This window comes from Pongo pygmaeus, chromosome 2 (genome assembly GCF_028885625.2).
Source record: "Pongo pygmaeus isolate AG05252 chromosome 2, NHGRI_mPonPyg2-v2.0_pri, whole genome shotgun sequence".
NCBI classification, from domain to species: domain Eukaryota; kingdom Metazoa; phylum Chordata; class Mammalia; order Primates; family Hominidae; genus Pongo; species Pongo pygmaeus.
Window position 1 is genome coordinate 161,135,068 of NC_085930.1, and position 27,138 is coordinate 161,162,205.

At 36.6% G+C, this 27,138-nt stretch overlaps 1 protein-coding gene across 40 annotated transcripts in view; it reads left to right on the top strand.

The window, feature by feature from the left end:
* The window catches only part of MBNL1 (muscleblind like splicing regulator 1), a 219,003-nt gene that overhangs the window by 1,735 nt on the left and 190,130 nt on the right, over positions 1–27,138 (top strand). For 8 of the 40 annotated variants that reach the window (XM_063662354.1, XM_054483044.2, XM_054483051.2 and 5 more), the window contains exon 1: positions 21,089–21,224. The exons of 7 other annotated variants lie outside the window; for them this stretch is intronic. The gene's annotated coding sequence lies outside the window, so the exon portion shown is untranslated. Of the gene's footprint in view, positions 1–20,806; positions 21,225–21,425; positions 21,926–27,138 lie in introns of those variants that run through there. 25 more of the 40 variants (XM_054483078.2, XM_063662368.1, XM_063662370.1 and 22 more) reach the window with 13 other exon arrangements.

The following is a 27,138-nucleotide window of genomic DNA, read 5'->3' on the forward strand; positions in this document are numbered from 1 at the left end:
AAGAAAAATCTGTTTAAGTGAACTACTCTGGCTATATATACAAATGGAGGTTTGAAGAGTTTGCCTCTGAGCATTTTCATAACTGAATCGTTTTGAGAAAGTTTCATACATCACACATTTACCGTGTGAGATTTGGTAAGTGTAAATATCCCAAGATGTATTTGAAGCTTTCTTAATTTGGTTTGAAAAAATTAGACTGATCTCATGGCTTCCAAAAAAGAAAGTCCACATTATTCCATCAATTAATAGATTTAATTTTTGATAAATTTTGGTAAATGATGCTGTTATTACTGGTTCTAGTATGTTACCTAGTACCTAGTTGGTTTTTTGTTGGTTTGTTTCTTTTACCTATTTTCATGTACTACACCAATAGTTGCTGTCTTCTTATTATAGGGAGAAGGAAAGCAGATTGTTAGTGTTACAAACTCAGATGTGAATTGTTGAATCAAATTTGACATACTTAACTCGATGAAAATTTTAAAATTAAGTTGACGGTTGTGAGAAATCCGTTACAATTGTGTGTCTTCATCTTTATCACACACTAATTAAACACAACTGCTTGTCAGGTCTGGGGGCTCAAGCCTGTAGTCCCAGCTACTTTGGAGGCTGAGTCAAGAGAATGGCTTAAGTCAGAAGATCAAGGCTGCAGTGAGCTGTGATTGCACCACTACACTCCAGCCTAAGTGACAGAGCCAGATTCTGTCTCTAAAAATATAAAAATAAAGAAACCTTAAAAATAAACACAACTACTTCCATCAGAAGTTCAAATGTCCACAATTTTAACTATGAGATATTCTGATATCATGAGCTATTAAGTGTCATATGTAGTATGGTAATATACTAATATATTAATATTATACTAATATACCAATATAATGGCTAACAATCACAAGGAAACATAGCCCAAGAAGATTACAATATAAGTTGGTCATAAGTGTAATTCAGAACAGCAAATGAAGGCTAAAGCAGCAGAGAAGATACTATCTTTCTGGCAAGACAGATTCATTGTTGTTGTTGTTGTCAATAATTAATAAAGTCTGAATGAACATCCTAGTTCTAGATTATGGAAAATAAGTTTTTAAGTTGTTCTCTCTTTGATAAAATTGTCTTTACATAAGAAAAAAATGAGTGCTCATCTGAGTTTCCATGATAATATTAATAGTAAATAAATATTAACAAATATTTAATATTAATTATTTAATATTATTGTTTATTCATCATAAATAAATACGATATATAATTTATTACTGGAAAATTTAATTTTAACTTCTGAGCTGTAGTATATATTTTACTGTGTTTTAGTAGATTATGTTTATGTGACATGATTATCTAAGAAGCTTTCATTGAATCTAATAAAAGTTGAGACTGGATGACTGCTGTATATAGTATTGTAAAATTTGGTCTCTGTCTTAATAAGACATAGTTTGACTGTGTGAAGTGGATGATCTTCTTGGGGGTCTATTAAACTATTGGTTCCGGGGTTGATGCTGCTAATCTCACAGTTAAATGGATGTTCTCCTCCTCCTTCACAAGATGACCTTCCCAAAGTTGCTCATCTATAGAAATAGAAAAGAATGATTTGCTTATAGAGGGCTCTATCCCACTCCAACAAATAAACATATATTATTTTTCAAATAATAATTACATTTAGGAATAACAGTGCTATTTGTTTTTGACATAAATTACTAAACTTCCAAAAGAACATTGAAACATTTAGTTTTTGTTTAGTTGTTTTGTTTCCTCTTCTTTTGGCCATTTTTCCATTTGCAAGAATAAAGAGAAGAAAGTTTGTTGCCTGAAAGAAAGATTACAGTTTGGGTGCAAACTCAGAGACATGACCTGTTATTGAAAAACAAAAATCTTTGTATCCCAGATAATGTGGGTATTTCAGCCATTTAAAAGAAAATTTGTGCCCTCCTGTGTTTGTTGACTTTCTATTTGTTTTTAATAAATGTAAATTCCAAATGATTGCTATATTTGCATATTCACATATAATTAAAATATGCTAAATAAATAAGAAATTTTTATGATTGCAAAAATATGAGCTATGGCAGTACATGAGCTCTGTATGATAAAATATGTATCATTTTCATGACACGTGAAAAGAAAATACCTTTTACAGATACAAAGAATAAGGGTAAGCCATTTTATATTTCTGAATATTTCCATTAAAAAAAAATGAAATGGGATCTAATTTACATATCTGCATTGTAGAAAATAAAACCACTGTTCATTAATTTTTAATCTTTAAAATGTAACTTGTTATTTGAGAATTAGTGTAGTTCTGTTATTTGTCTGACATCATTGATGCTTTTTATCATTTCTTATTAACTAAAATTAGGCACTTAGATTTAATGTTTTTAAAATGCCTTCCAGTTTTATTTTTATCTTTATATACCTTTTCTAAATATAGGTTTTAACTTTTTATTTAATTTTTTTACTTTTAATATTATGGGGGAAAATACCAGATTTGCATATTCAAATCCAAATTTAAATAAAAATGTCATTAGAATCATTCTTTAATATTGGAACCTTGGAAAGCAGATGAAGAATGAAGTTAGTCTATTGGTGTTGCTCCATGAACCAGTATAAAATTTCATACCTCATTATTATTCTACTTTACAGATATTTCATCATGAGCCTTTAGTTTTTTTTTAATATGTAGTGGTTATCACATTCTCAAAATTTTTCTCACCTTGGGAAAAAATAAATTGTAATATGATTTTGAGAAAAATCACCACAGTTGTGATTTTGAAAAAATAAGTAAAATTTTTAAAAGTGTACTTTAATTCAATTTATTTTCTTTTTGCAAAAGAGAAAAATTTTAAGTAGGTTGCTTTTATTCTCGTTCTATGTAGGTGAATATAGCTGAATTGGAGGAGCAGCAAAAACATTTTCTATGCAATTAGGCAGCCTTCTGAATAAAATACAATCATATCTGATGGCAGTGAGTTTTCTTAAATGCTCACCAGAAACTCTTGTTACACTTCACCTACTTTAAAACATCTTATTTAGAAATAATTGGAAGCTCATAAAAGTTGTAAAAATAAAAAAGTATAATGAACCCCTTATATCTTTACCTAGATTTGCTTAAATATTTTATCCCATTTGCTTTATAACGTGCTCTCGTTTTTTTCTTTATATTTTTCTATGATCATAATTTTTTTCTGAACAACTTAAGAGTAAGTCACACATAACAAGCAAGGCCTTTCAGTCTGAATTTTCCAAGAACAGAGATAATCTCTTATATAATGGTTACATCCAATTATCTACTTCATAGATTTACATAGCTACACTACTTTTATCTAATTATTTGTCCATGTTCCAATTTTGCTGTTTATCAAATAATATCTTTTTAAATATTTCCCCTCCAGTAAATCACCCAGTCTGGAGTCAATTATCACACTTAGTTGTCTTGTCTTTTTAAAATGTATTATTCTTAAATGATAAGTAAAAATTGTTTATTTTTCTTGTGTAAAGCATGTTTTAAAACATTTATACGTGGTGGCTAAATGTATAATGGATCAATTGAACTAATATATGCATTACTCAAATCCTTTTTGTGGGGAAAACATTTAAAATATAATCTCTTAGCAATATTTAGGAATAGAATACATTGCTATTAATTATAGTCACTATGTTGTACAATAGATCTCTTGAATGTCATCTCTCTTTAGTCTCCTTTTGTCTGGAACATTTCCATATCATTTCTTTGTCTTTTATGAAAATGAAGATTTTAATGATTATGGTGTATTCACTAACTCTTTTTTTTCATTTTAATCAAGTGCTCCTCATTGTTTATTTTTCTGACATTTCCCCATGATTAGATTACGGTTATATACTTTCTGCTGGAGTTCCTCATGGGTGATGTTGTTTCCTCTCCTGCTATCATATCTAGAGGCACATGAGGTTCTTATGTCCCACATTGTTAATGTTCATTTTTGTTGCCTAGTCAAGGTGTTGTCTGATTTCTCTATTGCATAATGATGGCTCCTCATCAAAAATTTCTCCTCAGATTTAACATTCATTGATGTTCTTGTCAAATGCAATCTTTACTATAATGGCTGCAGTATGATGGCTTTACAACTTCAGCACTCCCTCCACATTTACATTAGTCTTTCCCATTCTACTGTAAGCAAAAGAACTCCCATCTTCAACATCTATTTAATTATTAATTTATGTATCTGTTTGTTACTGGTATGGATTCATGAATTTCTTTTTTCCATGACTCAACTATTTTGGTGCTTAAATTGTTCACATTTGACCAACAGAGCCCATCCATTCTAGAACAAACCAACCTTCCTTCCCTCCTTCCTTCCTTCCTTCCTTCCTTTCTCCCTCCCTCCCTCCCTTCCTCCCTTTATTCCTTCCTTCCTCCCCTCTCTCCCTCCCTTTGTTCCTCCCTCTATCTTTCTGGCTTCCCATTCAGGGTGATCACAACACTCCTTTTACATACAATTAGGTTCATTGTTCCCAATTTTAGGGTTTTTCCCTTTACATTTTTATTGATTTAATTTTATTTTTTGAGTCAATTAATTTACTTTAAATCTTTTTTTAACCTGTAGAGATTAAGTGCTGCTTGCCTTAGACATTTCTACTAAACAAACCTGATACACCCTAACTCAAATGTTATTGATACAGTTCAAAAATACCTGCTTGAGTTTGGGGTTGAGCTTTTATCTTTGTATTTCAAATCTCTTCAATCTACATTTAGTCTGAAGTCAAATTATCCTCCTTTGCATTCCAAAACGTGACAATTTCAGAAAAGAAAGTAGATAGCTGTAGTCACACTGGTAGTTCACTTACCTTATGGGTTTATTATTCCAGAGTTTTTAAAAGTTAAATGGGCATGTTATGGAAAAAATAATTACATAAAGCAAATAAAGACAAGAGCAATCATAAATCTATATGGTCTATAGGAGCTAAAAAATTTTCGCCCTTTTATATGTGATTCTAGAATATTCCTGCCCCCAATACTTCCCCATATTTTACTCCAGTATTCATAACTGAAAATAAACCCTAAAATTCATAATAGGAAGAGAAATTTGTGGTTGGTGTTGAAAGATTCATTTTCAAGTTCCATTTTATCACTTACTGACTGTGGATCTTGTATAAGTTACATCTCCTGTTTTTCCAGACATCCACCCTTATAACCCTAAATAAAAAACAAATTCATACCTCCTCAACTTTCTACCAATTTCTGGGCTCATACTCCACACAGATTATTAAAGCTATACACTCAGATGTTAAGAGGCATCTCAAATTCAACATGCCCCACATAAAACCCCTCATTTCCTCCCCCTCTGTCTGCTCCATCACCAGTCTTCTTTGATTACTAAATAGTACCAACTTACCCCCATTATCCAGGCCAACAGTATCCTTAATTTCATTCTTTGTTTCCCTCACCTACACTCCATCTATCAGCATGCCTGTCTCTTCTGTTCCCAAAATATATTCCAATGCTGACCAGAATCACCTGTTTCACATCTTGAGCAAAGTGTAAGACACTGTCATCTCTGTTCTGGACGTCTCTGTTTTTGTCTTAGCCTATTAAGAAACTCTCTTTTTCTATTCTTGCATCCCTACCAATATGATCATTTAAAATATCCATCAAATCATGTGACCTCCTGCTCAAAATTCTTCAATTGCTTCTTATTTTAATTAGGATAAAATCCAGATTCCTCACTAGAGCTTATATGTCTTTGTGTTTTCTCTCATATCCTTTCATCTCTTCATTCATGATATTCTGGCTCTACTCCTTATTTTCCCCCCCAGAGTATTCTGAGCTCATTCCTGACTCAGGGACTTTCCATATGCCCTTCTCTTTTCCTGGCATGCCCACACACCTTAGTGTGACACAATCTCTTCTTTATTCAGGTCTCTTCTCAAACATATCTCCTAATAGATGCTTCCCGTGGTCCACTACATATTTAGTTGTAGTATTCCCAAACCCATCACTCTGTCATTTTACCCAATTTTAATTTTACTGATAGCACATAAAATGTTACACAACATGTTGATTTTTATTTCTTTATCCAATTATTTATTATCTGTTCCTTTCACTAGAATGTAAGTTCCATGAGGGCAGAAACTTGGCCTTTGTTGTTCATGCTACCTTTACATTTTCTAGTAAAATAAATGGAGCATAGTAGGCGCTCAATAAATAAACAATGATTAAGTAAAAGGCCTCGACATTTCTGATAAGCATAATAGAAATAACTATCTTCCAACACTGTCTTCAAGGGGCCAGTACTCTAAACTGCCATGCAAATGTCAGGTGTAGTTTATTTTGTCTGTGTTGAGTCAAACGAACTGAGACCAAAAAGTGGTCCTTGGAGACAACAAATAGACAGAGAAGTTCTCTTTTTTTCTGTGCTGGAAATTTTCCACTGAGCTAAAAAGAGATAAGTTCATAGTGACTGCCACTAACTTTTTAGAATCCTGGGGTGCAACACCTCTGCATTTCTTGCCCCATTGCCTCTGCCCTTGTCCTGCCTTGCCCTAGCCCCCAAGAAAAGCATGCACCCACTCTTCCTTGACAGTTAGGGTTCATTGTTTTCCTCAACCACATGGAAGAGTAATCTCCTTCCAGAATCCTTTCCTGATTAGCCATCTGCCTATGCTGGCCTCACTTCTATGTTTATTTTCAATATTGTTTTGTAATTACTTCCTTGTTCTATTTTTGATCTTGAAATGGATTATAAAACTACTCTAGGAAAATTCTTTTTCTTGTACATCCAAAATATCAAGTTTAGTTATATGTATTAACATATAACTAAGTTTTTGAGATTATAAGGCCCTAATAATAATAAAACCAATGATAATGATGATAATTGCAATGTTAGTAACAATAATAGCTCTGCTATTTCATGTTAAACTTTTTTTATAACATCATATGTCAGGTGCTTCACATGATTAACGAATTTATTGCCCTCATCAGTCCTATGAAATAAGTACTATTATTTCCACTTTACAGATTTAAGGAAAAATATAGAAGTTCAGAGAGGTAGGTAGCTTAATAAAGGTCACACAATTGATCTTGGTGTGTCTATCTCTAAACTGGATCTGCATCATATTTATATATGGCCTATACCACTTAATTTTTGAGAAGCAAAGTAGGTAAATCTGTGGTTTAGATACAGTTAAGAATTTATGGATTATTATGATGCAGTCCTAAGCCAGAAATCTTACAATTTGGTGGAGTAAATATTAAAAGAAATAGATTTTAAGACACAGCATAAAAAATAGAAGGTGCCACATGAAAGATCAAAATAATTTAGAACTGTATTTCCAGGTGCATTGATGGTTACAAGGCTCCCTGGAGGTAGCTGGTTTAAAGTTGAACTATTGAAATTGTTTCACTAGGTGGAGAAAAGTTGTGATAATAAATTTTCAGAAGAGTCCAGAAAATTTTCAAAGAAATAAAAATATTCTAATATTACATTAATTTAATATTGAGCCTTAACTTAAAATATTGAGCCTTTTTAATATTGAGCACTATCTCCTATAGTGCTACCACAGGAGATATTTGGTGGCTCTGACTTTATGGTTCTTCTCAGGAAGTGGGTTATGTGATGAGAGGATTTTTAACTCTTGCAAGAAGCTCTGTTTTCATTTTAAAGTGAGTTTATTCATGAAGTCACATATCAAGCACTATACTTTGGGCACTATTTTAGGTGCTGGGGAAATAGTTACGGACAAGATCAAGTTTCTACCCTCAAGCAGCCTTCAGTCTAATGGGGAAAGAATTGAGTAAACTAGTAAAGAATTAAAATTTTAAAGGACTTTTAGATAGTGATAGTGACCAGAAGAAAATCCAGCAGAGTAAAAGGATAAAGAGAAGATGGGAAAATCATCTTTACATAGGTGGTCTCCTGAGATGGCCTATTTGAAAAGGTAGCATTTAAGCTAAGACCTGAACAATGAGAAGATTGAGAGCACCATGCAGAGGACTCCGGAAAGAGTAGTTCAAGAAGAGTGATTGACCAGCGCAAGGGCCAGAATGAGCTTGGCATATCTGAGAAGTAGAAAAGAGCCTGGGTCTCAAAGATGGTGGGAGATGAAGCTCAGGAGCTGGAGTTGAGAAAGGGCCAAGTCACATAGACTGCAGACCAGGGAATGGAGTTGCACATATGAGCAAACATTTGCAAGGACATTCACATGTGTTAACTGGGGATGGGAATGCAATGAGTGAACCATTATCTCTGGCTAACACAGGCTTGGAAAAACTGTTGTTTGAAGAGAAACAGGAATTACTACATAGGTAAAAGTTTCATAGGAGATAAATTATTACATTTAGGTGAATTTCAGATAAGCCAAGTTTACCTGGATAAAAGTGAAAGGGGCTCAAGTATTATTTAAATTTGCAAACTCAATGTTTTCAGCAAAAATTGCCATAGAATAGTTGACTCTAATCTTGGCCATTTGAAGATATGTACACTGATTTCTGATAATGGTGTCATCATGCAACCTAGTTTCTGCATAGATGAAGCAGAAAAGACTACAAAAACAACTATATTTTTGCCTCCAGAGACCGCAGATGTTCCCTTGTTTATTGTTCCCAAATCCCAGTAGCTATTGGGATTAGGGATAGCAATCCCTGGCAACATCAACCTGCTCCCCTTAAAAGTAGACGTAAATTACTCTGCCATTTTCCATAGTAATTATATTCCCTATGATTTATTTTTATTATCCTAAGAGATCTAAATGACTCATATCACTACATTTTAAATCTCTGTTAGTTGGACACTTCTTCCTTTAAGGGGTAGGAGGTTGAGGGCTGTGATTTGGAGAAAGAATATAGAATAGCTTACTGAAAAGACTCTTTTTAAATTGAGTAAACAGGCTCAATATTTATTTGTTAGGAATAATGAGAAAAAATGGCCTTCCCTCACACTTAAGAAGTTAATAACAACAAGTATAGATTATTCTATTTCTGGTTCAGGTTAAAAGCCGCCCATTAAAAACATTACCTGGCCTTGGACTGAGTGTGTACTAGAAGGATGACAATCATGTTGTCCCCAAGGCAGTTGGATGTGTTGTTGCAGGAGCCAGAAGCTTACTTTTGAGTGCTCCTGGCAACCTCCAAATAGAAAACCATTGTGCTACTGGTATTACAGGATGTGGAGGATTATAGATGACTTATGCGCTATTTAAGCAATGTATTCTATCTTATCATGTATATATGTGGGTATGATGACCACCATATTATCAGATTATTGCAGAGTGTGAGGTAGTGTGTGGTTTTTAAGTGCGTGTGTGTGACAGAATAAATGCATGAATATCTGCAATAAGTATTAGAGAGCACTCCTGAAATATAAGCCACTTCCTGACCTGGGCATATTAACCAAGAAGCAAACCTATTAAAAGTATGAGAGCATTCGATTTTCTACAATAATAGTACACATTTGTTGACATGAACTAGATTCAGGAAGGGAATACAGAAAGAGCAGGTGGACATTGAGCCTATTTAATTAACTTGGGGCTGATGATCACCCTTCAGAAGAGGATGCTAAGGATGCCTTCTCCAGAGCCAAGAGGCCTCTCCTTGTGCCTTTACTTGGCTTTCCTCCTCTCACTGGTGACCCATCATGTTAGGAAAAAAAAATCTCTCTCAAAAGTGTAAATGTTATTCTTTCTGTGGGTGATGTCATCATTTTAGTGGCCCAAGCATTTGTTACTAAAATAGTACTTAGCAACACATAATCATTATTTTCTCCTCTTAAAATTCTGAGTGTGTTTGTTCTGATGAAGTCAGGAGACACATTTCTCAGGGAGGTAGGAGTAAGAGCTTAAAAACACGAAGTAATGCCTGGAATAATCTCTTGACTTGTGTTCCTTAAATAAGCAAGAAGACAACTAAATTTTCCTTCCTGTGGCGACAGCTCCGGCAGAGTAAAAAAAAAATTTTGAAATATAGTGCTAAAGGAAGTGGTTTTCATGCAACTGTGCATCTTATACTCTTCGTTAATGTGGTAGATACCGTTTGCTTGGCTTCATTTGACTTGTCTTTCTCATGTTTTTGCTTGTAAAGTGGGTGAGAAAACTTCGACCAAAGAAACCTGTGCACTGACCAATCAATAGTGATGTTTCTAAAGTTCCTGTTAATCATTTCAGGAAACATCTTGGGCTCCTTTTTAATTACATCCTACCTAATATAAAAACTGTAAAGGTATCTCTGTATAGCTATACCATCTTGTAGAAAATAGCTATATATTTCTTAAAATTTGTAATTTGATTTGAATCCTCATATTTTGAAGAGACTTGAAGCTTAACAAGAGCTTATTTTTTAAAAAACATATTCTGTATTTTAAAATATCTAATTACTATTTTAAATAATAAAAATAGCTGTAATTTATCAAAGGCCTGATCAATGTTAGGATAATTCTCATGAAGTTATTCATTATCATAATTCCACAAGGTAGACATTTTAAGTTTGCAGGAACCTGAGACTAGGAAAAAATTGTCCAAAATCTTATGCCTAATAACAGATTCTAAAGCCTGTCTTTATGTCTAATAGCCAAGGCCATGGGAAATTACACTTAATCTTTTCCTGCCCTGATTCTTCTAAAAAGTGTGTGGGTCATGTGCAGGCCATCGCACCAAGTTGGTTGGCAGGGGGAGGTGGGTATGCCCTGTTGCCAAGAGCAGCCAACAACAAAGGCAGCAGGGCAAGGTTGCAGCAAAGACCAAGGTTGCAACATCAATAACTACTGCCAGTGGAAACTAGCCCATGTGTCATAATTGGTATGTGTATATCTGTTGCCAATAACCCCAAAGTAGATAGTGTTTTCCTTTTAGTCACTGAGTAATCTAGTCATAAACAAAATAGATTTACTTCATTGGCTGCTTCTTTCATCATGGTAAGGAAAATGCCCAAAGTTATGCCACATATCATCTAAGCATACCTTCTTTCTAACAATTAATTTTGGCTGCTTTCTATGAATCTGATATTGGTGCCAAACATTCCCTTTCCCACAAGTTCAAGAGTAATCAAGCAAAGTTGACACCTTCTAGTGCCCACGTGGGCTTCTTGGTATTTAGGGACCTTGGCAAATTATTTACAGCTTCTTTCAGACTAGCCTTCCAGAGCTTTGTAAGAATAAACAAACTTCAAAGGTCTCCGAAGGGGAAAAACTGTCCTGGCTAAGTCTATAATTTAGGCTATCTTTAGAGAGTAAAACTCCTTAAAGAGAGAAGTCCAAGAAACCAGCTTCTTTTATACAATTAACTTTTTCTTTACTTAATTGTAAAGACTAAATGGCAAGTAGGAAAGTGCTTTTGCAGGAGCGTGGGAGTCTTAAAGCTGTAGAAGGAAGATACACTGTGCATGGGAGTAAGTATGTGGGTGGGAGTTATAGATTACTGCTCTTTTGCTAGTCTAGAATAACTACGCATAAACATCTTTCTAGTAGTAACTTGAATAGAATCGTTAAACCTCTATTAAAGGCACTTGATACATCATTCAAAATAAGCACAGGTTACCTTATATCCGGAAACAGAAAAAAATCATTTTACATCCAGCCAAAAAAGATTTTAAAAGAGCCTTTGATTTTTGACAAAACAAATGATAATAAAACTAAATTTTCATTTTATTTTCAAGTATTAATTCAAAAGCTGACATGCTATACTTCTTGAAATTATCAAAGATAAGCTGGCTAGCTTTGTCTGTAGATATCATACCCTTAAAAGATTAAGCCCAGGAAGTGAATGACAGTAACACCAAAGACAGCAACAGCAAGAGCATAGTACTAATGATCAGTCACAGATTTCTTCCGACCTTGCCTTTAGAGGCTATGTGGTGGACACCTTGCCACTTAACACAAATAGTCACTATTTCATGCAACTAGTAATAGAATTCTGTCCTTATAAATGAAGAAGAATTCAGACAATGTGCACATGTAGTACAAGTACTGTGAAGACTTTCAACTATAATGTGAGACATTTGAATTCAATAAAAAAGGGAGAGAGCAATAAAATAATTATAATTTGTTTATCTGTTGAGTTTAGATTCACCAGTTACACACTCTCATTTTTCTCATTCACTAAATTTTGCACATTTATATTATTTACTTAGTTGATCATAATTATTTACCATTTCATATTCATTGTTCTTGTTATACTGCATATTTCAAGAGGCTTCAGGTCTAGTTTTTCTTACCATGTAGCCTCAGACTCTAGGAAAGACTGGAATTATGGCAGGTGCTCAGTGACTATTTGTAGACTGGATAGGAAAGTTGATAGCAATAAGGTTTAGAATGAAAATGCAGCAGTAACTGGTGAGCTGGTGACCTATGGCCAGAAAAGTTTGAAAAAGGAAAAGAATGCTCCACGTTGTCTAAAAACACATTCATTACTGGGAGGGCTCGATGGAACCAGGCCCTGTCAGCAGTTACTCATTGCTAAGCCCATTGCAGAAACATGGGCATTCAGATCCATCCAGGTGGGACCAGGAGGGTCAACTGGACTGATGGCACATTCACAAAGGCCATAAACTAAGATGTCTAGCATTATCTTCAAATGAGTTTCAAATGAGGTATGTTCTGCTAACTTGTTTGTGTTTATAATTTAACTATGTTAATTTATTGAACAAATTTATAAAATATATTAAATGTACAGAATAGCTTTTGTTGAATACACATAATTACATGTATGAGTATGTAACTGGTGAAAATATGTGTATCTTCAAAAGGAAGTGGACAAGGACACACTTTATCTCTCAGAGGCTCTGATGTCACTCTCAAGGGGGTGCTTATAATCACAATTTCTTAGCAAGAGACAGGGTATAGAATTTTAAACAAACAGCAACCTAAGCATTTTAGAATATGTAGGATTCTCCTTTGTGTGATCTTAACTATTTGTCTTATCTGTTTTTAATCCTATGGACCACTAATGCTTACCTGGCATAAAGTGAAACATATTTGGGTTGCCTAAGAAGCACCACTTCCAACCCCGTGCATGACAAAATGTACCACCTTGCACCACCAGTTTAGCTATCCACAGCTAGTCCTAACTCCCTCATTTCTAGACACATATGGGCACCGGCCTACCCAAATCTAATTCTATTTGAGACCGAGTTTCCTGCAGATAATTCTGTTTCTATTGAGCCAAATAAACTTTACTTGCCAAAGGAAAAAATGGAACAGGTCAATGGATTGCTACCTATTCTGGTTAATTTCCATTTCCTAAACTCTAGCTTCTTGCAGAGTTTAGGCAAGAAGCTGGCAACCTTGGCTGTGCTTTGAAATCATCTAAGGGGTTTAAAAAAGATACAGATGCTTGGATGCCACTCCCAGAAATTTTGATTTAATTTGTCTGGGTTGCAGCCCGCCTATCCAAAATGTAGTCAGGGTTAAGAACCACCGCCCTAGTTTCAGTCTCCTCATTATGAGCATGGGGTCATAATTACCTCACATACCTCTTGTGATAAGTTCAAGGAGATAATGTGTGACCTTAGAGTCCCTAACACTTTCATTCCTCCTTTGCTTCATGAAAGACAAATAAAAAGGAAGGACGTGGGGTTGGCAAGTCTGGGAAGGTGAGGAGGAGGGATCCTTCTGCAGAGTTCTTCCAATGAGCAGTTCATTAGGGTTAACAAGCCATCTTTTGTTAAAGCAAACGCTATTGAAGGATTAAGCCTCATTCTCGCCTTAGTGTGAATGACTTTAATCAGATAATCTCCTATCACCTAGTTGAGGATTTGTTACTGAAAGCCTAGGGGAGGCAAGGAGAGAGAGTTGCAAGGCCAGTTTGGGATTCACTGAGGCAAGCCAATGAAGCCTCAGCCTCTAGGAAATAAACCTGACACATAGTAAGCTTTCCATAATGACAGCATGAAAAATCTGAACAACAAACTTTCTCCTCACGTTGCTAGGACAATATTTGTTAAAAGTGTTTTTCTGATCAAGCCTCTTGTCTGTCCAATAGCCTTTCATGACTTTTTTTCTGACTTTCTTTCTGCCATGACGCTCTTAACAAGTGTCGGATAATTTTACCATTTGCCAGCTGCTTGGGAGTCCCCGTGAGGAGCAAGGCCTTGCCCAGTCCTATCCTCCTTGCCATCTGCTTGGCACATGGTAAGCACACAGGGTTTGTTGAATTTAACTGAATGGTTTCATTTGCTACACTCTTTTCCAACTGTGTTTTTCCCCCATGTCTGTCCCCAACCGCTAGACTATGAACACCTTGCAAAAGACTTAATAACTTCTTTATCCCCAGTGCCAAGCACAGCCCTTGGCGCATAGTCAGCAGTCAATGACTATGTGTTAAATGTATTAAGGAACAGTAGCCAGTGCACTGATGCCTAAGTTAAGATATTAAAATTAATTTATGACTGTACTGCTCAGTTCCCACTCTTTTGGACAAGGCAAAGAGGAAAGAAGAGAAAAAGAAACAGATATATGAAACTCCCACCATTTATTAATGGGACAAATGTTGTTCTTATTCAAAGGTCTCTTTAGAACATCTTTGGAGACATGATTTGAAGGTAATTTCAGGAAACTCAGATAGGTAAGAAGGAATAAGAGGAGCTAACAAAAGATCCACGGAGAGAACTCACACAATGGAATGCAAAGAGAGGGATGTGGAATATCATAGAAACCAAAGGCAAGGAACTTCAAGAATACAATGAGTAAGTAGATAGATACAGCCAACATTTAGGAACATCGACCCTGCTATTGGCATTGTCAAAGACTGGTTTACCTTTAGAAATAAATAAGACAATGGCCATATTTTTTCATATTTGTTTTCTATATGGAACAGTGTTACTACATAGAAATGTTTGGGTTACAGTACATAAAACAGTTTCACTACAACATTTATATTAAAAGCCCTATTAGACATTATTTTTAAAAGATTGCAAGGGAATTCTGGGCTAAATGACAACACAGAATTTTATGAAATGGTAGAAAGTGTTTTACAATATTACATGTAATTACATATTATAAGCACAAATAGATAATATGTCAATTTTGATCTTCTGGCTGTATTCTATATTTATTTTTATATCCGTTTAATTTACTGAAAGACCACAATTGCATATTCACTTGTCTTTAATAACAGTCCATAGTAGAAGGTACGCATACATCCCAGGTAGAGTGTTTATAAATATATTACACATTAGACGGATGAATTCAGGAGCTTGGGGTACTGGCTGTGAAACACTGTGGGGCAGGAGGTTTGTCCTCTTGTTAGCTGCAAGGCTTTGCTCAAGGGCCAACTCTCCAGCTTCCATTACCTCATGAAAAATGAAGATTATATATAAATGACATGAGGGGGGTGGCCTTTGTTTTATAAGACTGTCTTAAAAGATTAAATTTAGAAAAGAAATTGCATATATAGTACAATATTAACTATGCTTTTAAAAATGCGTTGGAAAAGCCTAGAAGGAAATAAACTGTAATACAAACAGTTCCCTATCTCTGGGAACTGGAAACACTGCTGATATAAAAATATTCTACCTTCACTAATTTGGAATTTTCTATATTGTATTGACTCCAAATAATAAATAAGTCACACACAAACAGGCATACCACATCTCCCTTCCCTCAAGGTATCTTATCTCGAGGATCATGAGTCTTATGGCTTCTCTTCAACTCTGCGACGTAAGGTTCTAAGGTTTGTTGTACCCCATTGCTGAGGGTCTTCAACCTGAAAATCACATTCTGCTGCTGGGTCCCCAGCCATTTGTTGTCTGTTGCCCTCCTAGACAGAGCCCATTTTTGGTTTGCTCTCATTCTCAGCAGTGGTGCACTTCATGCACTCTCTTCTGAGATTAGACTATCAGCCTTTACACAGCAGTCAAGAGTTATCTAGTTATCTTTGTGAAAACAAAATTTAGATAATGTTCCATCACCCCACCCCACCCCTGCCTCTAACATAATCAAACACTTCAATGGTTCCCAGAGAGGAAAAGTATCATGGTTGTAGCTTTGCATTTTGAGTGTGATTAATTTGATGGAGATTCATTTTTTCCCTTTCTTGACTGTGAGCTCCTTGAGGATAGGTAGTTTTTGTTCACCGTTGGCTCTCTAGCCCTACCATGAACTCAGGCCTTAGGGCTCTTGCCATGCAGTCCCCACTGCTTTGAACGCTCTTTCCCCAGTTATTCCTCACTTCACCAAGAACCTTGCCTGCAAAACACCAGCTCAGTCCTCCATCCTGTTTCACACAACCTCCTCTCCCAAATCCCCCTAACCTGCTTTATTTTATTTCATAGCGCTTATCTCCATCTGCAATTACCTCATATGTTTATCTTTCATTTTTTATTTTTGACTTATTTTTTGTTGCTTGTCTCCCCCTAGTAGAATGCAACCCCTTTGAGGGAAGTGATTTATCTGTGCTGTTCATTTCTGTAACCACAGTACCTAGTACAGGAGTTAGCCATGGCTGATGCTCAATAAATGTTTGTGAAATGAATAGAGTCATTGTGTGAAAAGTGTTTTCTGTATGGAAAGAAGAAAGGAAGGATGAAAAAATAGAAAGAATAAAAGAAGGAAAAAATGAAAGAAGGAAGAAACAGAGGAAGGACGAACTATACTCTTGGAAATCTAATGTAGCACCTCCTCACATTAAACTGGAGGAACTGTTAGTCCTATTTTAGAGCTTCTTCTTGTCCTTATTGTCTTTAAGAGAAAAAAAAAAAAGGCAATGAAAATGAATGGCCTGAGAGAGTCAGAAGACACTGATGTCAGTTCTGCTCTGCCATGGTGCCAAGTTCCTTATATAATGCACTCCTCTGGTTTAACAAGGGAACAAGGCCAGATGCTCTCTAACATTCCATTCAATGCTAAAATTCTATGATTTTGAACTTTTAATTTCAAAATGTATTTGCTTACTGTCTCTCTATTGCCAGATCCTAAAATAATGATATTGAAGATATAGATTCAACTTTTAGGTAAAATAACTTAATTGAGAAATGCATAATATTTAACTGCTTTAAATTTTATAAACATTTAGTAGCAAATATATTGATTTTATATATTTTCACATTCATGTGCAATATACATGTTATACATACAATATATTGTATTATATATCAAATATATACATAGCATCTATCAGAATACATATTTTTATTTTTAAATAATGAGCACAAAGAAATTGTGTTGTGTACGAAATATACAAAGGTCCTTGAAGATAAACTAAATTTGTGTAATTCTTTCTCTCAAATATATGTATTCAAATATCTGAACAAGTTTGAATTCTACAAAAGAAGGCTACAAAAGGTCTCACCTCTCTGCTCAACCCTGTTGTGAAGTTTAATGTGATACATTTAATGCATCTACTTAAACTTGATTCTCCATACAAGAATGTTTGCAACTTTTGATTGCCTTTTAGAGTCATCTTCTCTTGACCATCTATATTTAAATATTGATTAGGAAGCACAGGACATGAGACTAGGTTCTGGTTTTGACACCATCTTTCAATCAATTATTTTTATCCTGGTATAATAAAAACAGCATTTTAAAAGAGTATACCTCCTTGAGATATTTTTATTTAGGTGATTTGTTTGTGTGAGTGTGTGTGTGTGTGTGTGTGTGTCAGGAAAGACAAGTTATATTGCAGAGGCAGTGAGAGCTTATTGAGCTATGAATGAGGTATGCAGAAGAAGTAAGTCACAATTCACACAGGCACTCACACACTTACATAGGTACCTTAAATATCGCCATTGGACTGAAAAAGATAAATGCTGCCATTATCTTTATCTTTATTATTGGTAAACAAGGAGCTGACATTATCTATAAAAACCATATTCCTTAACTGTATTTTTATTGAGATTCATTGGTATAATTAAAACTTGAATGGACTGAAATATTTCAGGAACCTGCAGTGAACACTCTTTCCTTTAATTGAAAATGTAGTTTATTTCACCTGAAATTGTTTTCTATAATTTCCCTCTCCACCCATAAATGACCTTCTTTTTATACTCATGGATATACTCACTTACGAACCTGTAGACTATACACTTCACAGAAATAGGAGAAACCATAATGTTCTCCTGGCACTGAGGGAATATCAATGGTATTCTAAATGAGGAACTATTAACTTTTTATTACAATAATGATTTTTTAGTAATTTCCATAGTTTGAAATGTGGTTAGGATGCTACTGGCAGTTGAAAGCTGACAACATGATTGAATAGTTTTAACATATGATCTGGTGTTTGTTACAGTGCTTTAAAATTTTAAATATTATCATTCATGTTATAATGCTATCAATGATAGTAAATTAGGCCAAATCAGTGGTAATGTAGTGTTATATCACAATATATTTGGACTCGAGTTATAGATTGACCATTGCTTTATGAGTTTTCTTAGCCATCCTTTTTTTCTGTATCTAACGTAAAATAACATTTTTTCTCTTCTTTTTTATTTACCAGGATGGTTATTCTACTGTTTCTAACATTAAAGGATCATCCTTGTATTGCTTTGTATTCTGTCATGGAGTAAAAAACATGTCTCATCTCAGTTTCAATTTCTCTTTTGCTCCCAGAAGTTCCCCCCTCCTCCAGTGTTGAAGTAGAAACATAATTTCCCCTTTTGCACCATAAGCAGGTTCAAAAGTCCTGTATTTCACCATGTTGCTCCAAACAGCAAATTTTCTAACCCACACGAAAAAAGAACACCACAGTTCTAACTTGGAATTCTACAAGGGTTTGAGAACAATTGAAAATAAATTTCTACCACTAGGATTAGTCCCTAGTGGTTCGCAGGCATTCTAAGCAGAGGGGGCATGGAAGCTAGCTAGGGCACCAACCTGCTAGCAGATGCAAAGTTTGCTCTACTAAGAAGTTAGGCCTTTAATATCACAGACAATGGGAGGCAAAATGAAGAAATAAAAAGGCAAGTAGCAAGCAATTCAGTAGGCTAAGCCAGGGATTTGAGAGTCTCCCAAGGCTCCTCCCTTCCTCATTCCCTGCATGAGTCATTTTTCCAGTCTGTCTACACCCATTCACCCCTCCATCCCACACTCTCATTCACCTTCCAAGCTGCCGTCACAGGAACTTTCTGCAATACAAGTCCAGACTCCATCTCTGGCCCTTGCTGCCTAAACTTTCCTAGTTCATTAGTTTTGACAGTTAAGTTGAGACTCGTTAGATCAACACAGATCTACTTTTAGCGTCATCTCCTGCCACTCTCCTGTACTACCCTCCCCTTGCTTCTCACAGAAAGGCTGAGAAGGCTGGCAGGCCCCTTGTATATACCCTGCTCCTTTCGTTTTCTTTGAGACAGGGTCTTTTAATGTCACCCAGGCTGGTCTCAAACTCCTGGCCTCAAGCCTCCCTCCATGGTCTCCCAAAGTGCTGGGATTACAGGTGTGAGCCATGCCATCCAGCCTGCCCTGCTTTTTTCTCTTCTCCACCTGGACTCTACTCCCTTTTGATCTTGCCAACTTCTACACACCTTTCAAGGCACCAGTTAAATGTAAATCCTCCAGGAACCCTTCCTTCGCCATCCTCAGAGCCCTCACTGGATTGCTTCCCACATATAGCACTTATCCCTTATGCAGAATTAATCGGTTTGTCTCTCACCTAGTAGAGGTGTTATCCTTGAGTGTAGGGACTGTCTTATCCATTGTTGCATCACTGGCATAGTAGGCACTAAATGTAGTTGCTGAATGCTTAATAAGAGGAATGGAAGTCTTCGTAGCTTGGGGTAGATACTAATGGGCAGATAGAAAGTTCCCATCCCTGTTCTCTGAGAAAGTGTCAGTGTTCTTTTAGTTTCCTTAAACTGTGTGGGTACTTGAGTCCTTTTAAACGATTAACGCTGGGAAGAGGCACCATTTAATTAATTAATTTGTTCTGGAAGGGATCAGTGTACAATTTTAACTCAGTGCTTTGTGGATCTAGCTAAAGGTCAAGAACTCAAGTCGGCTATTAGTGCCTCTGGAAGATATTTCTGCACTTTAGCACCTTTCTGATGTTTTTCCTTCACCTTGAGCTGGCCTCACTCTCTTCAACAAAACCGAACCTGCAGGAAGAATGTTGTACCATATCCAGCATTATTGTCCCAACAAACACGGGACAAACGTTTTTCATTAGAATCATCCTTGAACAAGTTATCCGAATTCCTTACATTCAAAGGAAATCCTGCCCCCAGTCTCCAAAACTTCATCACATCACAGACGTTCAGGATTCTTTCCATTCAAAGCGAAGCCAAGTTACGTCTTATAGCACCCAGTGAATTATGATATGGGGCTGCGGTTTATTTGCTCTGGTGACAATATGGCTTACTTGCCGTGGAATATCCCGGTATTTCAGAAAGTAACATATTATTTTTAAAGAGGGAGCTTTACTTTCTCTAAATCACATGGTGCAAACTTGGGAATACAGTGGCTTGTAAATTACAAATATTATTTACAAACTAGAAGGAAAGCTGACATGTGAGTGTTTGTGCTTGTGTGACAGTTTCACTAAGGAATTCCAAAACTGTGGATAGCCTGTTACTTGAGAAAAATATACGGTGGCAGTCTTGCAGATGTTTTTCCCGCCTGTTAGCCCTCCAGGTTCAAAAACTGTTTGGTGCATTTTAAGGCGACAGTCTCACCAGATCGCAGGATTCTAGTCTAATCGGCTTCTAACCTTCAATCTAACCTTGCCGGCTTCCTTGCAAAGCCCGGTGCAAGGGCCTCTTTCAAAACGAACCCACTGGTGTGCCCAGCAGTCGGTAGAAGTAAGTAGCGGGAGGGCGTCCGGTCTGCACGCCCGCCGCGAGGTTACAATGTTGAACGCATGAGATGGAAGATACCAACGGGAGGCCGAGGGGATCCACGGCGCCCGCGCGGGCTCCGGCTTCCTCCTGCTCTCGGCGCCGCGGGGCGACCGCCCATGACCCGCCCTTGCGGGCTCCGTCCGGTTGACAGGCGACCCTGGGGCCCGGTGAAGCGCGGGAGGGCGCCGGCGGAAAGTTGAAGAGCGTTTTTCTCGCCGCCGCGTGCCTTAGGAGCTCGACGAGTCCGCCCTGGGCTTCCTGGTGGGGCTGGGCGGGCGGGGGAGGGGCCGCGCAGCAGCAGCGGAAGCCAGACCTCGGCGATAAGAGGCTGCACAGCGACATGCAACAGTCTTTTCACTGCAGCTGAATGAGTTGTGGCGTCCACAATGCTCCCATGACAAGGAGCTGACAAGTTCCATTTTCCGTCGCGGGCATCTTGGAATCATGACTCCCACAATGCCTTGGGCACTCGGTCGACAGTGGGGCCGCTTCTGAAAAAAAAATGTGAGAGGTAAGTTTCCATTTTCACAGTTTCCCGGTGCTGGTCCGCCGCGCTTCATTGTTCGGACTCCGGCGGGTCTGCCCGTGGCTGAAGGAGGAAGTGCGAGGAGGTGCTCGCCGGCCGCGGTTCTCCCGGGCAGGGGCGGGCCGCGCGCGGTGGTTGGTTTCGCGTCCCTCAGCACCTCCTGCCCGGGGGAAGGCGGGAGGGTGAGCCGCAGCCGCTCCTGCGCCCTTCCCTGCCGCGGGCTCTGCGGACGCTGTCACGGCACAGCCGGCGCACGGCTTGGCAGCCCTGCGGGACCCAGGGAGAAACAAGGGGGCGAGAAGAGAAACAGGTGCGTGCAAGTGTACTCACAACTTAATGACCTTTGTCGGGGGAAGGTGTGAGTCCTTCCGAGTCGAGCGGCGCGCGGGTCTTCCCGGCGGCTCCCGCATCCCTGGCCCCGGGGCTGCCATCCCGCCCGGTTTTCATCTGGGCCAAATATGTGCACGCAAAGGTTAATTCTCTGCCTGCTACCCATAAATTACGCATGACATGTTTAGCTGGGCTGCCTTATATGGAGAGTGCTGTATTTCAGGCCAGTTTGCCTTTTGCCAAGTTTACAGGGCGGAAGACGCCCTGTAGGAGAGGGCTGCCTCCTCCTTTTCTTCTTCTTCTTCTTTTTTTTTTTCCATCGTTCTGTAGTGCGTCACTCAAAATCTGTAAGAAAAGTAAGTATAGAAGCTCTTTGGGTGGAGCCGCAGTTGGTTGAATTGCTTTCATGGAAGGTTGAAAAGAATGAAAAGTAGTTAGTACTTGGGTTCTGGTTTTTAGACAAAAGCAGGACAAATATGTAGCCCCCCCCCTTACTTTTTTTTTTTTTTTTTTAAACGGAGCCGGAATCTGTTATTGGTAGTAATGTGTCATGTGAGAATACTTTGATTCCAGAGCCTGTAACACGAGCAGGTATATGGTGGCGCTTATGCCTTCCCCTCGCACAGCACTTTACAACTACAGGGGTGTTGCTGCCAGAGTAATATTGTGTTCTTAAGGCTCTCTGGGGCCGGGAGAGTATGCGGCTGTTGGGATTCTGGGGTGTATTTCCGTGGAATATGTCTCCCCAGGATTAAAATTAAGAAGCTGCCAGAAAGGTTGTTGCCGCTGACTTCACTTTGTGTGCCCACCAGCACAGGCACAAGTCATAGCAGATGGGTGGCAAACTCTGCCATATACTCTGAGGAGTTTCTTAAATTAATATGCTAGGAGAGAAGTCATAATTAACGCTTTTAGACTTTCGGGCCCTCTGCAGCGTGCTTTGAAATACTACACCGGTGGACACTGTGTCCCTTCCTCCTGAGCTTGAACACAGTGTCTGTTTATACACAGAGGGTGTTTAGTACCTAAGTATTCTATACCAGCACAAGAGAGCCACTCCACAGTTATCTCTCTGTGTGGGTTCGTAAGTGTGTTGGTGTTTCTCCTTGCTGTTGAGATAAAATATTATCACCCAGAGAGAAAATGAAAGTTCAACGACTGTAAAATTTATCCCAGGAATGTGCAGTTCAATACTTAGAATGTCTTAGATGTAGTTATAGATAGAGGCACTGAATAAGTTATTTTGTAGCCTGAGAATGCACATCGCTGTCACTTGTATCTTGCTTTCTTAAAGTTGGTGACAACTACGGCTTAACTTTTTTAGAAAACCTAATGTTCTAGGTTTTATCTGTTTTGTGTATTTGCATGGGAGTTACTTTATTATTATTATTATTATATTGCTAGGTCTTCTTTGAAAATGTAGGCATAGGTTTTTTAGTCTTATTTGTTTAATGGGGGGTTTCCTTGCTGAAGACTACAAAAGTTGCCTTTTATGTTTTAAGGAACAGGTTGGGTCAGCAACAGAAAACCTGTTCATCTATAATTATAGTGTCATTTAAGACATAATAATCAGATTTCATTATTACTAAGAGACTCAGAAAAACTCACATATGCCTAGTTTAATTTTTTTCCTTATATAACTATGAACAAATTTGTGTGTAGATACACATCAAGTGTGGTACTTTGCACAGTCATGCCAAAGAGAAACTGAAGTGTTATATGGTTTGAGATATTATTGCTTGTGTTTACATTTCCACATTTGAGGCAAAGTTAGACTCCAAGTTGAATTCATTAAATTTTGATTCCAACATTCTGTTCTTCCTTTGGGCACAGAATTCCTATGAAATGAAACACTGGGTTTTGTTCCAGAACAAGAACAGACTAACCCAAAATTTCTCCTGGGGGAAAAAAAAAGAGTAAAATTATATTTCTCATTGAAAATTGTATTTCCCATTGAGGAAGGGTGTGTTACTTTATTATATAAAATGCCTTATTTTCATTATAAGAAAAAAAATGCCCTTGCATTTGTCACTGTTGCCATACATTAGGCCTGTATTTGATAGATCTATTTATGGAAACAGAGAATAAATAATCTTGCTGCACCTTCTGGCTTTCTGCTTGGTGATAGATGTGCAGATTAGAGAACATCTCAGGTCTTGCTTAGGAAAAGCTGAAAAGAATAGGTGATTGGGTTTTTTAAATTCTGTATGCAAAGGCATTAGGGTGGGTAGTAGATATGAGAGTCAAAAGAGTGGAGGAAAGAAGTGAAATAGGTTCATGGAGTGATTGGCCCAAAATAAAATCCCATCAACCATATGGATCATAGAGAATGTGACATAGAAAGATTTTAAAGTGTATGGTTTTTTAGGCCAAAAAGCTTCATATGTTTGGAAATCTAGAATGTGCTGTCCAGTACAGTAGCCAGATGTGGCTGTTGAGCACTTGAAATGTGTCTTGTCCAGATTGAGAAGTGTAAAATACTACCGGGTTTTGAAAACTTTATATGAGGGAAAGAATGTAAAACATCTGATTAATGTTTTTATATTTATGATGTGTTTTAATGATAATTTTTGATATATTGGTTCCAATAGAAGATCTTACTAGATTAACTTCACCTGTTTGTTTTCTCTCTTTCTCTCTCTCTCTCTTTCTTTCATGATGTCTAGCAAATATAACAAATGTGGCTAACATCGTATTTATTTTGGACAGTGTTGTTCTAGGATAAAGCAGGAAAACAGTGTTCTGGGAGAAAGCTTAAAGATTTTGCTGGTCAAAACAATAAAATTGGCTTATTTTATTATACATAGAAATACCTCGTCTTTCTTATCCATTGTAACCAAAATTTGAGAAAACACACCACCTAACATCTATTTTTATTTCCTCAAAGCTGCTATTTAGTTTAGAGATTTGATGGTGAGGTAGTAATAATAGAGAAAAACTTATAATTAGAGAATGAGTCTTAACACCTCTCAAAGGCCAAAATAGAGTATGATTGTTACTTAGGAACATTTTAGAGACACTGTAGCTATCATTGTCCTGAAGTTACCAAACATAAACGAGTCACTAAAATTATTTTAAAATAGAGATTTTGGTAAATAGCAATTATCTTCAAATACTTAATATGTGTTTTCTTTTGCTAGAACTTTCTTTAGAAAATTAAAAAAAAAAAACCCAAATCCAAAGTCCTGAGCAAATGTTAATAAAAGATTGCTGAATTCATAAGAATGAAAGATTTTTACCTGCAGATAGGAGGGTATTGTTTTGAATGTTAACAAAGGTGAAAATGTGTTTCTACTGTAACATTATGGGCTCTGAAGAATTTCTATACATGGAGACACTGTCTTTATAATTTGAATACATTCTTGAGAAAGCATCTGACTGGTAAACAAAGCACAATGGCATAGGTCCTGGAAACATTCCTTTCAGATATTTTCATAACTGAAGTACATTTTGCCATTCACAGTGAGTGTTAAGCTGAAAAAAATGTGGTTCTTTTCTAGCCATATAAAGTATGCTTACTATTATTTTCTTGAAGGATGCCAAAAAATGTAAAATGGATGTTGTGGATTCTTTGTGGGGAGGGAGCTAGTTTGTATATAGAGCCTCAAGAAGAGTTGCCTCTCGGCTTGGTGGCATCTTGAATCTGTCTTCCACTATATGAGGCATAGCTTCCATTAGTGTCAGTGCGTGTGTGGAGGGTGAGGGGAAGAATGATCCCCATTAACTTTGTATATTGTTTCTGATGAGTCATGGAGCATATTCACTAATGGTTGGAGAATTATTGATTGCAAGGCAGAGGATTCAAGAAGAGCTGTTGGCATATGGCATTAACTGTCTCTAGACATATTTTTTATTTTTAAATTTGAGGTAGAGAAATCGGTTTTTACATAGTGTTTTTCATGTTGTAAAAAATAAACATTTATATAAGCATTACAGATATATCCTTGAGGAAAAAAATAGCAAATACATGGTTATAGTTTTCTACATATTACTAGTTTTTTTTCATAACAGATCCACAACATCTCTTTCAGATAATCGTTCATGTTTTTAGAGAGGCATCTCATCATATGTGCCTGTGAAATCTGTAAAAATATGTGGAACACACATCTTGAAATATTTGTGTTAGGAGAATTAGGTCTTACACATTTGGTTCTTTTTCTACTGCTTTTGATTATGTTCTCTAGGTTACTATGATTATCCTTTGTTAAAACAGTTCAGGAAATATTAATCTCAAAACGAAATGTAGCCATATTGGACAGAGTAGAGAATTGCTTTTCCACAGAGATCAGTTATTCCAAAAAGGTGAAGACGTTTCTGAAATAATATCATGCTCATATACTCCAAAAGAAAAACCATCATCTCTTTTGACATTCTTTTAGGAAACTGAGAGATGTATGTTTTATATACCAAAAGAGGTGAATAATAGTTGATAAAGGTATGCAAAATACATACTCCTGTGAAGTGTGAACACACAATTTGTATGTAACGCATGCATGAACATACAACTTTCCCCAAGACAATGCCAATTTATTCAAATCACCTGAATGTTAAATAATATCATACTGTTAAAAAGAATTGTGGTAAATATGAAATCTAAATACCAGTGATGATATCTATGCTGATGTCAGCTCCATTCCAGTCCCGCTTTAGCTAAATTCACAAAATGAAGAGATGTCTTTCTCCAAAGTAGTTTTCCAAAAATTTGTATTTGGCACTGGATTTTTCCTACGTTTTCACTTTTAAAAGTTTAGAAGCTATTAACTAAAAATGAACTAAATGAACTTTTAGACAGCTAAGAAGATTCTAGACATATTTAGTTCTATGAAATAAGCATTACATTGCTGACTTGAGATATTATTTTATCATATAAAGTTGATTTATAAGTGAATACATATTGTGAAAAAATACCACACTAGGTTTAGTGAAATCTACCACACTTAATCAAGATAGATATACCTTGTCCTCAAAAAAATAAGAATCTGATAGGGAAAAATAAGAGCTTCGAAAATAACTATAAAGTAGAAAGTGATATTTAATAAACAATGGCTGGGTAACATGGTATGAAAGTTCAGATAAGGGAAAGTCTTAAGATAACTCTGACTTGACCCACATACATGTAATGAAGGGAACAGTCCTTAAATGTATAAATAATGGGAACAAAAGGTATTCAGTATTTTTCAGCCTTACCAAAATATTATTCTGTTAAAGCAGTATTCTATTCAGCAATGGTTCCATATTTTCCATATGTTTATAGATGACATTGAGATATCGAATTTTCATATATGTTTGAATTCATTTATTTATTTATTTTATCTAGGAGAAATATAATGGTTTCCAAATGTCCTATACTAGATTATTGATAGATTTTGTCATTTTACTATTGAATACCATGAAATATCAGCTGTTGCAGCCACTAAATAGTTACAAACTGTAGGTACTACAGTTTAATAGTCAATGCATGGTCATATGCTTGTACTATGCTAAATATAAAGGATTCAAGATGAGGACTTAAGCAGTTCATATTCGTATTTAGAATATTATCAAAGATATTTTCTTAACTTGTCTCAGT